Source organism: Oncorhynchus nerka, linkage group LG14 (assembly GCF_034236695.1).
Source record: "Oncorhynchus nerka isolate Pitt River linkage group LG14, Oner_Uvic_2.0, whole genome shotgun sequence".
Taxonomy (NCBI): domain Eukaryota; kingdom Metazoa; phylum Chordata; class Actinopteri; order Salmoniformes; family Salmonidae; genus Oncorhynchus; species Oncorhynchus nerka.
This window is the reverse complement of record NC_088409.1, coordinates 80827695-80841278: the sequence shown is the minus strand read 5'-3', so window position 1 is coordinate 80841278 and position 13584 is coordinate 80827695. Positions and strand designations below refer to the sequence as shown.

General features: G+C 43.9%; 1 pseudogene; it reads right to left on the bottom strand.

Annotated features, from left to right (window-relative positions):
- Positions 1 to 898: 898 nt before the first annotated feature.
- Positions 899 to 13336, bottom strand: LOC135575066 (putative serine protease F56F10.1; annotated as a pseudogene).
- Between the last annotated feature and the right edge of the window lie 248 nt (positions 13337 to 13584).

Sequence of the window (13584 nt, the reverse complement as noted above, 5' to 3'; positions counted from 1 at the left end):
TTGCCACCTTGAAGCATGGAAGAGGAGGTGTTATGGTGTGGGGGTGCTTTGCTGGTGACACTGTCAGTGATTTATTTAGAATTCAAGGCACACTTAACCAGCATTCTGAAGCGATATGCCATTCCATTGGGTTTGCACTTAGTGGGACTATCATTTGTTTCTCAACAGGACAATGACACAACACACCTCCAGGCTGTGTAAGGGCTATTTTACCAAGAAGAAGAGTGATGGAGTGCTGCATCAGATGACCTGGCCTCCACAATCACCGACCTCAACCCAATTGAGATGGTTTGGGATGAGTTGGACCGCAGAGTGAAGGAAAAGCAGCCAGCAAGTTCTCAGCATATGTGGGAACTCCTTCAAGACTGTTGGAAAAGCATTCCAGGGGAAGCTGGTTGAGAGAATGCCAGGAGTGTGCAAAGCTGTCAAGGCAAAGAGTGGCTACTTTGAATAATCTAAAATATGTTTTGATTTGTTTAACACTTTTTTGATTCCTTGTATTATTTCATAGTTGTCACGCCCTGACCTTAGAGATCCTTGTTATTCTCTATGTTTGCTTAGATCAGAGTGTGATTTGGGTGGGCATTGTTTCTGATTGGGGATCATACTTAGGCAGCCCTTTTTCCCTCCTTCAGTGTGGGATCTTGCATGTAGTTTGCACGACAAAGCTTTTTGTTCATTGTATTGTTTATTGTTTTTTTCTTGATGGAACATTTAAATAAAAGAATGTATGCCTACTACGCTGCACCTTGGTCACCTTCCGACGACAAACGTTACAATAGTTTTGATGTCTTCACTGTTATTCTACAATGTAGAAAATAGTACAAATAAAGAGAAACCCTTGAATGACTAGGTGTCCAAACTTTTGACTGGTTCTGTATATCCCCAGAGAGAGGCTCTACCCCTTCCCCCTCAACACTCCACACCCCTTCTCCCCCAACCCCCGCTCCAGCCACTCTCCCCCTTCACCTCCCCTGCCGTGGTGTCCGCTATAAGATGTGTCCCTGAGGTCCTGAAGGTTGGCGTTGTAGGTGAGGTCTTTAAAACAGGGCTTAAGAAGGTGGATCATGGTTCTGAGGCTAACAAAAGCAGTGAAGCAGTAGTACGGCTCTCCAAAAGAGCCAATGAACATCACCCCACACAGTCTTAATGGTGCAGCTGGTGTACAACACACGCAGCAATGACACAAACATAATGGTTACTTACTGTGGGTGGAAGTCTGTAGAATCTCATTGACTACTGCTATGTATCTCCTTCACTGGTATCATACAGAGCTATACATTTCTACTAAGTATGCTAAACAGCTAAGGTAAACCTGAGTTCTTTAGTTAGTTACATATTTACTACAACTGGGTTCTACACAGGAAGTCTATATTTGTATCTCTGCTATATTAAGTTAATACATGGAAAAAGAGGAACCTTATAAACATTGTTTCATAAGATTACATAATTTCCTTCCTATTTTATGAGCCACACATTGCTTCAATGGTTAGATTACCCCCCCCCCCCCTAATCTGCTTTGATCCCTATTCAAATTCCTCAGTGGTACCAGAACCCCCAGGCCCTATCCATCCCTCTGGGTGCTGGAGTCTACCAATCACTTTATTAGTGTGTTGTTCTGTGGAGACCATACAACAAAACCCCTTTTAAAGCAGCCCTCTGCTCTGAGGGAAGGAAACTGGAGCCTGTTTGAACATGAAGACTCTTTTGTTCCTTATTGGTAATCGCACTCACATCTCCACCAGCAACAGCCCACAGAGTGAATCACCATGGTGACCACAACAAACCTCTGGGGAAATGGTCAGATAGCCCATCTCTAAGCTCTGGTTATGAGAGGGTGCACAGTTTCGGATAGGTGTGCATGAAAGCCCAGTGAACTGGCAGGAGAGCCTATTTTCTAGGCCACAACCCTGGGCCTCTCACATTGGAACAATGGCGGTTTTATTTCCTCCCTTGGGCTTCAGCTTTGAGCTACCTGTCCCATTTCACCCCCAAACTATCCTAACCCTCACTCAAAATAGTTCCTCTCATAGGTCAACCAGGCTCCTTATACCCTGAAATGATACTGTCCACAAACCTCTCTTACCTCCAAATAGTCTATTGTTTTTGTCGTATTGGACTGTGTTCATAATGTTGTCTGCCAGGGCATCTAGGATATACGCCGGTCCTTCTCTGACTGGATCTGCAGTTTGGAACATAAGCTGAGAGACTGAGAGCTGTGTGTTACAGAGACCGAGGGCCACTGCTGATGACAATATAGACATTAGACATCAGCTAGAAAATAAACAAATTCATTGGACCAGGGCCGAAGCAAAAATGACTGGGAGTGAATGGTAGCAGTGCCATCAAAGTGTAAAATGAACACAATCACATTGAATTTCAGCTAACTACTCAGCAAATGCATAGCATAATGGTTTTACTGTCATTCTATTCATATTACACCCTAACCCAGGCAATTTACCAGGTAAACTCATGGGTACACTCGCAATGGCTGCCTGGTATTGTGATAATAATTTCCATGGTAAAATGTTCATTCAAATGATGTTAACTGATGTGGCTCACACAATGGAATGTAACTTCTATAATGTCAGTTGAGTTGAATCAACAAATCACAGCACTTATTGATAGGTACACTTCCTGCTTTTACTTCCTGCTTTGCTCCCCGCAGTCCACCCATTATGCCATCATTGACTTGAATGGGGAATTCCGTTCTATTCATTCTATTTCTATGGCAGCACATGCAGTCAGGAGCAGAGGAGGAGAAAATGTGCCTCTTAATTATAAATACACTACCGTTCAAAAGTTTGGGGTCACTTAGAAATGTCCTTGTTTTTGAAAGAAAATGACATTTTTTGTCCATTAAAATAACATAAAATTGATCAGAAATACAGTGTAGACATTGGTAATGTTGTAAATGACTATTGTAGCTGGAAACGGCTGATTTTTAATGGCATATCTACATAGGCGCACCGAGGCTCATTAACAGCAACCATCACTCCTGTGTTCCAATGGCACGTTGTGTTAGCTAATCCAAGTTTATCATTTTAAAAGGCTAATTGATCATTAGAAAACCCTTATGCAATTATGTTATGGCTTTAGAAGCTTTTGATAGGCTAATTGACATCATTGAGTCAATTGGAGGTGTACCTGTGGATGTATTTCAAGGCCTACCTTCAAACTCAGCGCCTCTGCTTGACATCATGGGAAAATCAAAAGAAATCATTCAAGACCTCATAGAAAAAATTGTAGACCTCCACAAGTCTGGTTCATCCTTGGGAGCAATTTCCAAACACCTGAAGGTACCACGTTCATCTGTACAAACAATAGTACGCAAGTATAAACACCATGGGACCACGCAGTCGTCATAGAACATTGTGAAAAACATAACTGTTTGGCAATAAATACTATTGTTATGTTTGAAGGAAAAGGGGGAGGCTTGCAAGCTGAAGATCACCATCCCAAAGGGAATCACGGGGGTGGCAGCATCATGTTGTGGGGGTGCTTTGCTGCAGAAGGGTCTTGTGCACTTCACAAAATAGATGACATCATGAGGGAGGATAAGTATGTGGATATATTGAAGCAACATCTCAAGACATCAGTCAGGAAGTTAAAGCTTGGTCGCAAATGGGTCTTCCAAATGGACAATGGCTCCAAGCATACTTCCAAAGTTGTGGCAAAATGGCTAAAGGACAACAAAGTCAAGGTATTGGAGTGGCCATCACAAAGCCCTGACCTCAATCCCATAGAACATTCGTGGGCAGAACTGAAAAAGCGTGTGCGAGCAAGGAGGCCTACAAACCTGACTCAGTTATACCAGCTCTGTCAGGAGGAATGGGCCAAAATTCACCCAACGTAATGTGGGAAGTTTGTGGAAGGCTACCTGAAACGTTTGACCCAAGTTAAACAATTTAAAGGTAATGCTACCAAATACTAATTGAGTGTATGTAAACGTCTGACCCACTGGGAATGTGATGAAAAGAATAAAAGCTGAAATAAATCATTCTCTCTACTATTATTCTGACATTTCACATTCTTAAAATAAAGTGGGTATCCTAACTGACCTAAGACAGGGAATTTTTACTAGGATTAAATGTCAGGAATTGGGAATTTTTACTAGGATTAAATGTCAGGAATTGTGAAAAACTGAGTTTAATTGTATTTGTCCAAGGTGTATGTAAACGTCCGACTTAAACTTTATACACACACACGAACACACATGTAAAGCTATTCTAACAGCTATTTTGGTGACCACGGTCATTTGGCTGGCAATTATCATCATCCAAAAGCCCTAGTGTGAGGAACTGTTGTCCAAGTCACAGAGGGTTGTTGTTGTTTGTGTTGTTTGAGTCACCGCCCACAACAGGCCCGGTACCAGCCTCGGGTTTTGAGGTCACATGTTGACTTTGGAGATGACCCATGACAGAGCGCCCCAGACGCTGTCTTTCAGAGGTAGCTGGTGGTTAGAAAACTGGACAGACGGTGACATGGCCTACATGTGTATATTTCTGTGTGTGCGCTTGTACAGTGTGGTCAGGGTGCTGCCCAGACAAATGCATGGTGTGTGTGTTAGTCTGACATCAGTAACCAGACTAATAAAGCAGTCTCAGCCCACCCGTTCACCATATAAAATGACCATACAGTCACTATGACAACCAGGAACAAGCACATAGAGAACATGCAGTAATAAGAGACTGCCCATTAAGCCAAATACCAATGTAACTAAGGACAGCACACACACACCCACATTTGATTCAAATCCTTTCACTGCCATGTCTACAAACACACCAAGAAATTCTACAACAGCGATAAAGATAAGAGTGAAAGAAAAATAAAGAGGTAAAATAAAGAGAACGAGAACATGACGTAAAATGGGAATGAAAGTGTAAAAAAATGTTTAAAAAACAGGGAAAGCAAATTAGAGTCATGAGGTGAGCTAGGAGGGAGATGGGAAGATGGAGAGGGAATGATAAGAGGGATAGGGAAGGATAAGAGGGAGAGAGAAGGATAAGAGGGATAGGGAAGGATAAGAGGGAGAGGGAAGGATAAGATGGAGAGGGAATGATAAGAGGGAGAGGGAAGGATAAGAGGGATAGGGAAGGATAAGAGGGAGAGGGAAGGATAAGAGGGATAGGGAAGGATAAGAGGGAGAAAGAAGGATAAGAGGGAGAGGGAAGGATAAGAGGGAGAGGGAAGGATAAGAGGCAGAGGGAAGAATAAAAGGGAGAGGGAAGGAGAAGAGGGAGGGGGAAGGATAAGAGGGAGGAGGAAGGAGACGAGGGAGGGATGGATTAAGAGGGAGGAGGAAGGATATGAGGGAAGGATAAGAAGGAGGGGGAAGGATAAGAGGGAGGGATTTTTTAAATTTTTTTATTTCACCTTTATTTAACCAGGTAGGCCGGTTGAGAACAAGTTCTCATTTACAACTGCGACCTGGCCAAGATATAGCAAAGCAGCGCGACAAAAACAACACAGAGTTACACATGGGATAAACAAACATACAGTCAATAACACAATAGAAGATCTGTATACAGTGTGTGCAAATTAAGTAAGGAGGTAAGGCAATAAATAGGCCATAGTGGTGAAGTAATTACAATTTATCAATTAACACTGGAGTGATAGATGTGCAGATGAGAATGTGCAAGTAGAAATACTGGTGTGCAAAAGAGCAGAAAAAGAAAAAACAAATATGGGGATAAGGTAGGTAGTAGGTTGGATGGGCTATTTACGGATGGGCTATTTACAGATGGGCTGTGTACAGCTGCAGCGATCGGTAAGCTGCTCTGACAGCTAATGCTTGAAGTTAGTGAGGCAGATAAGTCTCCAACTTCAGTGATTTTTGCAATTCATTCCAGTCATTGGCAGCAGAGAACTGGAAGGAAAGGCGGCCAAAGGAGGTGTTGGCTTTGGGGATGACCAGTGAAATAAACCTGCTGGAGTGTGTGCTGTGGGTGGGTGTTGCTATGGTGACCCGTGAGCTGAAATAAGGCAGAGCTTTACCTAGCAAAGACTTATAGATGACCCGGAGCCAATGGGTATGGCGGCGAATATGTAGCAAGGACCAGCCAACGAGAGCATACAGGTCGCAATGGTGGGTAGTATATGGGGCTTTGGTGACAAAACGGATGGCACTGTGATAGACTGTTACAGGAATTAAATTCCTCTGTTTTAATAACCAATTAAAATTAATCACTCTGTCAATTCATAAGAGGTTGTAAGACCCTTATTGGTATAAAATGGACAGAGACCAGCCTTTGAAATCAACCAGCTGCGTTTATTCTCGTGAGTACTGCCCATTACACATTTTACCACAGGTTATAAACTGAAAATGACGTCATTAGTGTCAGTACTAGCCCATGTCATCTCCGCTGTAGTACAATGGCTGTATGGTTCTCACATGTCTCTCCCTATTTAAGATAATATATGACCGAGCCAAGGTCATGCTTGTGTAGATAAGCCTTCTAGCCAGACTGGCTATAAGTTCATTCATTTCTACCATGGTACAGACAGTCATTGTTCTAATTCTTGATTATATTTACACACATTATATTCAGTACTAGGATTAAAAAGAAAATTCATACATATACAGTAAAATAATAGTATTCTGATTAGTACATATACAGTAACATAATAGTATTCTGATTAGTACATATACAGTAACATAATAGTATTCTGATTAGTCAGTCCTGATTGAAATGTATACATAATTAATCATCATTGATAAAAATTCCCTTAACATAGACTCCATCCAATTTGCTGAGTAGAGTGTTGGAGGCTATTTTGTGAATGACGTCGCCGAAGTCAAGGAATGATGAAGGAGCAGCATGAGGGAAGGCTTTGTTGCGAAATAGGAAGCCGATTCTTGATTTCATTTTGGATTGGAGATGCTCGATATGAGTCTGGAAGGAGAGTTTACAGTCTAGCCAGACACCTAGGTATTTATAGTTGTCCACATATTTTAAGTCAGAACTGTCCAGAATAGTGATGCTAGGCGGGCAGGCAGGTGCGGGCAGCGATCGGTTGAAGAGCATGCATTTAGTTTTACTAATGTTTAAGAGCAGTTGGAGGCCATGGAAGGAGAGTTGTATGGCATCAAAGCTCGTCTGGATGTTTGTTAACACAGAGTCCAAAGAAGGGCCAGATGTATACAGAATGGTGTCGTCTGCGTAGAGGTGGATCAAAGAATCATCCGCAGCAAGAGCAACATAATTGATATATACAGAGAAAAGAGTCGGCCCGAGAATTGAACCCTGTGGCACCCCCATAGAGATTGCCAGAGGTCCGGACAACAGGCCCTCTGATTTGATCATTAGAGAAAAAAATGCTGTTGAGTCTAATAAGAATACATTGATTGACAGAGTAGAAAGCCTGCACAGTACTGTATTTATCGATGCTGGTTGTGATATCGTTTAGGACCTTGAGCATGGCTGAGGTACACCCGTGACCAGCTCTGAAACCGGATTGCATAGCGGAGAAGGTACGGTGGGGTTCGAGATGGTCGGTGATCTGTTTGTTCACTTGGCTTTTCGAAGACTTTAGAAAGGCAGGGCAGGATGGATATAGGTCTGTAACAGTTTGGGTCTAGAGTGTCTCCCCCTTTGAAGAGGGGGATGACCACGGCCGCTTTCCAATCTTTAGGAATCTCAGAAATACGAGAGAGAGTTGAACAGACTAGTAATAGAGGTTGCGACAATGGCGGCGGATAATTTTAGGAAGAGAGGGTCCAGATTGTCAAGCCCGGCTGATTTGCAGGGATCCAGATTCTGCAGCTTTTTCATGACATCAGCTGTCTGCATTTGTGTGAAAGAGAAGCGGGGAGGGCTAGGGCCAGTTGCTGCGGGGGGTGCAGAGCTGTTGGCCGGTGTTGGGGTAACGAGGTGGAAAGCGTGACCAGCCGTAGAGAAATGCTTATTGAAATTCTCGATTATCGTGGATTTATTGGTGGTGACAGTGTTTCCTAGCCTCAGTGTAGTAATGCAAAATTCTGTTTGAAAAAGCTAGCCTTTGCTTTCATAACTGACTGTGTATATTGTTTCCTGACTTCCCTGAAAAGTTGCATATCGCGGGGACTATTCGAAGCTAGTGCAGTGCGCCACATGATGTTTTCGTGCTGGTCAGGGGCAGTCAAGTCTGGAGTGAACCAAGGGCTATATCTGTTCTTAGTTCTGAATTCTTCGAAAGGGGTGTGCTTTTTTAAGATGGTGAGGAAGGCACTTTTGAAGAACAACCAGGCATCCTCTATTGACGGGATGAGGTCAGTATCCTTCCAGGATACCCGGGCCAGGTCGATTAGAAAGGCCTGCTCGCAGAAGTGTTTTAGGGAGCATTTGACAGTGATGAGGGGTGGTCGTTTGACCGCGGACCCATAACGGACGCAGGCAATGAGGCAGTGACCTCTGAGATCCTGGTTGAAAACAGCAGAGGTGTATTTAGAGGGCATGTTGGTCAGGATGATATCTATGAGGGTGCCCATGTTTACGGATTTGGAGTTGTACCTGGTAGGTTCCTTGATAATTTGTGTGAGATTGAGGGCATCTAGCTTAGATTGTAGGACAGCCGGGGTGTTAAGCATATCCAAGTTTAGGTCACCTAACAGTTCTGAAGATAGATGGGGGGCAATCAATAGTGAGAGACTTATTTCTGAAGAGATGGATTTTTAAAAGTAGTAGCTCAAACTGTTTGGGCATAGACTTGGATAGTAGGACAGAACTCTGCAGGCTCTCTCTACAGTAGATTGCAACTCCGCCCCCTTTACCAGTTCTATCTTGACGGAAAATGTTGTAATTGGGGATGGAAATTTCAGAATTTTTGGTGGCCTTCCTAAGCCAGGATTCAGACACGGCTAGGATATCAGGGTTTGCGGAGTATGCTAAAGCAGTGAATAAAGCAAACATAAGGAGGAGGCTTCTGTTGTTAACATGCATGTTAACATGCACCCAAGGCTTTTCCTGTTACAGAAGTCAACAAATGAGAGTGCCTGGGGACACACAGGGCCTGGGTTAACCTCTACATCACCAGAGGAACAGAGGAAGAGTAGGATAAGGGTACGGCTAAAGGCTATAAGAACTGGTCGCCTAGTGCGTTCGGAACAGAGAGTAAAAGAAGCAGACTTCTGGGCGTGGTAGGATAGATTCAGAGCATAATGCACAGACAAGGGCATGGTAGGGTGCGAGTACAGTGGAGGTAAACCTAGGCATTGGGTGACGATGAGAGAGGCTGCATCTCTGGAAGCGCCAGTTTGGCCAGGTGCGGTCTCTGCATATGTGCGGGGTGGGGCAAGGGAGCTAACCGAGACATGTAGAGCGGGACTAGGGGCTCCGCAGCAAAACAAAACAATGAGAGCTACCCTAAACAACCGTATACAAGGCATATTGACAGAGGGAGGCATAAAGCAATCACAGGTGTTGATTGGGAGGGCTAAGACAACAACGGGTAACTGGCGATGAATGGGCAGAAAGGGTCAGTTAGCTACAAACAGGGCCTGAGTTTGAGGCTGGGGCCGATAGATAAACAAAATGAAGTACCGTGTTAATGAACAGTCCAGCAGGCATCAGCTGTGTAGCCGAGTGATCATAGGGTCCAATAAGCAGCAATGGACGAAACAGGGAGCCCCGCGGCAGTCGTCACTACACTAGGCGAGCGGGAGACACGGCGCTCAGAGTGCTAGCAAGTCGTGATGGATCGGCAGGGCTCCATGTCGACAAAGGGTCCAGGCCAATTGGAAAGAGAGGTGTTGTAGTTGGTGTACTTTGTTTGTTAGCCGGGGGAATGGGCCTAGCTCGAGGCTAACTGGTGCTTGCTTCTGGACAAGGATGATAGCCACTCGGTAGCAGCTAGCTAGCTGTGATGATCCGGTGGAATGGTCCAGAGCAGTCCGATATGCTCCGGGTTGATATCGCGCTGTGCAGACTGGCAGATATTATCCGGGCTATCTGAGCTAAAGTGGCTGGTGTCTGTGCTAAAGGTAAAGACTGCTAGCAGTGGCAAACAATGACTAAATAGCTAGTAGCTAGCTTCTGATGGAGGTTCCAGTTATAAGGTAAAAAAAAATAGCATATCTGCACCATGTTGGGTGAGGTGGGTTGCAGGAAGGTATATTTAATTTGAACATGGAAAAAGAGATTGAAATGTATACCGAAAAAAAAAGAAAAAGCTGAATATTTACATGGGACAATAACGGGACAAAAACAAACACGTCTTGCTGCTACGCCATCTTGGATTGAAAGGGAGAGGGAAGGATAACAGGCAAGGATAAGACGGAAGGATAGGAGGGAGAGGGAAGGATAAGAGTTAAAGATAAGAGAGAGGCGGAGGGATAAGAGGGAGGGGAAGGATAAGAGGGAGGGGGAAGGATGAGAGGGAAGAATAAGATGGAGAGGGACTGAATGAAGATGTGGAGAGTGATTCCTTTGTCTGCCTGGAGCACCAATGCCTTTCAGAGAGATTCTAAGAGACAGGAGCGGATGCCATGGCATTCCGACGGATTCTAGAGCGTGTTCGACATTCTGATATCTCAAGCTGCCAATGGAGACCTTGAAGGTCTAGAGGGGTGAGCTGAAACCAGACCCCATCACAGACCAGCACCATCAACACACACTCTTAGGACAGGGCAGCTAGGAGAGGAGTGACTGGATCATTTCCTGGCACTTGACCCCAATTTAATAACACAAGTGGTTGTGCTCAGCCACACCACACACCTGTTCTGTGGTATTCCTTGTCATTCTGTACTATGTAGTGATTTTTCTTACTAGAACTCTTCTGTAATGTACCAGAGAGATGAGAATGACTGAGTGAGGGAGTGAATATGCTTGTGTGCTACAGTATATTGTGAGAGGTGGAGGGAGGGAGAAGCAGGGAAAAGAGGAGTGGTGTAGTACTTGAAGTCTTTGGTGATATTGTTGGGGTCTGATGCACTCCTGCAGGGTGTCAAAAGCCTTCTTTAGAAGGCACTCTGGTTTCTATGAAGACATGGTAACTGTTCCAACACAGAGCCAGTAAGGCATCTCATAACATAGAATGAGTGGATTGTATATATATATATATAACAGCCTCCCAATGTTATACTTAAACAGTGTGTAGGAGTATTGTTCAAATAACCTGAACCTTATTTAGAATATCATAGTGTTCAGAGTTAAACGAGTTTTCCAAGTGTCTCAGTCTCGGCATGGATACGGGCCAGCTCCATTAGTGGTTACCCCAATAATAACCTCATTATTTCAACCTTTATGACTTTGTAAAAAATTATCATCTTTACAGTGGAGAAAGTGAGCCTTGTTTAGACAAGCAAGTGAAAGCACTTAAGGGTAAAAAAACACTCACTAAACCACAATGACTTGATGCTTGTTGGGAAATAGAAACTTGCGTGGACTGGGAGAATTATGACATCAGTGCAGTGTTCCCAACTGAGCTTCTGTGTTTGTGTGTGTTGGTTGATCTTGAAATGTTCCCAGTCTCATCAAAAGAGATCAGTGTGTTTTTATAGATGTCCATGTTCCAAAACACTGTTGCCTTGGTGACACCCTTGTAGTCTTCCTCAATAAACCAGTGAGACAATAGAAGAGAGAAAAGAGAAAGCCAAAGACAACTACCTAGAGAGGACCCTTCACTCTTCCCCATCCACCCACATTCCTCTATCTGCCCTCCAGGGTATAACACTGGCCATTATCCTCAACTCTAATACACATAGTGACCAGTGGAGGCTGCTGAGGGGAGGACGGCTCATACTAATGGCTGGAATGGTATCAACCGTGGTTTCCAGCCATCATTATGAGTCATCCTTCCCTCAGCAGCCTCCACTGATAGTGACAGACTCATTTCCAGTTCATTATTCCATAGCAAGGATATCACTGGGATCTACATTCAGCAAGGTGAAACATTCCAAACACTGAGATCTCCTGAATACTCGCCGGCAGGTAAAGGGCAAGTCCAGGAAACTACGGGCCAATCCAGACTCAACCTTTTGTTATGACTCTCAGCTGTTTATTGAGTGATATACTTACATTAATTTCAGACAAATGTTAAAATGGTTAAGGGACACCCTCCTCCAGGTATCTTGTAATGCCCTGATACTTCCCCAGGCAGAGTGACACACTGGTCATGGAGAGAAAGAGCGATGGGGAGATGGACAAGCCTGAGTACAAGTCAAATTAGAGTGAGAATATACAGATGACAGAGAAAAAGGAGGATTACTGTGTGTGTGTTATTATTACCTGAGAAGTTGACCGTGGTGTGGAGAGGCTCGCTGCTTGCCACAGCAGAATAAATCAGGTGGGAGTACTTGAGTCAGGACCGGGCTGCCAGCGTGCCTAGGTACGATCCCGCCGAATGCCACCCACTTGCTGTTGGTCAAGCCCCGTTGTTTGGTGATGACAGCGCGGAAGTGAGCCAGGTCAGCCAGAGCTTGTTGACTGCTGAGAAACCATAGATTATCTGTGCTCATGTCACTGTAAGGGACAAGACAGACAAGGGGTTAATCAAGTCAGGAGGATGCCAGTCTGAGAGCCTCACTCAGCACTTAGTTGACTATTTATATACTCTGCATGCAATGCCACGTCAATCAATCCCACCAGTTTATTTGAACTAGCCAGATACAAATAATAACAGATATCCATCAGTAAAATTATGTTCAGATTGAGAGAGCACAGGACACTTTGGACAGTGGGCTCACCTTTCAATGGAACACTGCTACCTAGCGGTCAATTTGATGTAGAACAGCCACCATAATAAAGTGATGGAAGCGCAATATACATTCCTAGGTCAAATCTAAACATACATAAAAAACAATCAATAAACTTACGCCGTGGGATAACTGTCGCCGTAGAAACTGTGGTCTACGATAAGATAGTGGGCGCCGAGCTTCTTGGTATAAGGAATCCAGGCCGAACCGGGGTTCATGGTAATCCATTCGACATTGATTGGACCCTCTCCGCCCTCCGCCAATCACCACCAATCCCCCAGCTCTGTAGTGCATCTCACTCACGAGGAATTTCTGGCAATGTATTAAACAATATGTTGTGTTATGCATGAACTAACACACGTGATCACACCTAGACAGTAGACTTAACATCTCACTGGTAATTGATCTCTCCATATACTGCAGTGCAAATAAGAATATAATGAAATGTCAGAACTGACTTGATTCCACACTCGACTGTCTGCACCTTTAAAGTTGTCCAGTTTTTGGGTAATCCATTGCTGCTGAAAGACAGGTTTGCCTTTCCCTCCTGGACATCATTAGAAGATGAAGATCTTTCTCTTTTTTTCTGTTACCTTTAAAAAAAACATCACCAAGGACACACAGACATGCAAAAGTTAAAACTATGAGAGCTTCAAAAGCCATGTTGACGGGCTGGGAAAACGAAGAGGAAATACCATAGAAAACTTTTCAAGTACTCTTATGGAAATAGAAAGGCACGTGATATTTGTAAAATGGTATAGAATCAGTTTGATCCCCTCTGTCGAAGATGCTTGGACCTTCTTTTTTTATATTTTCAGTGGTATTGTTAACAAACATGCCCCCATAAAGAAAATGAGAATTAAAAACAGGTTCAGCCCCTGGTTTGACCGTGATCTTGCAGAGTTACTCCA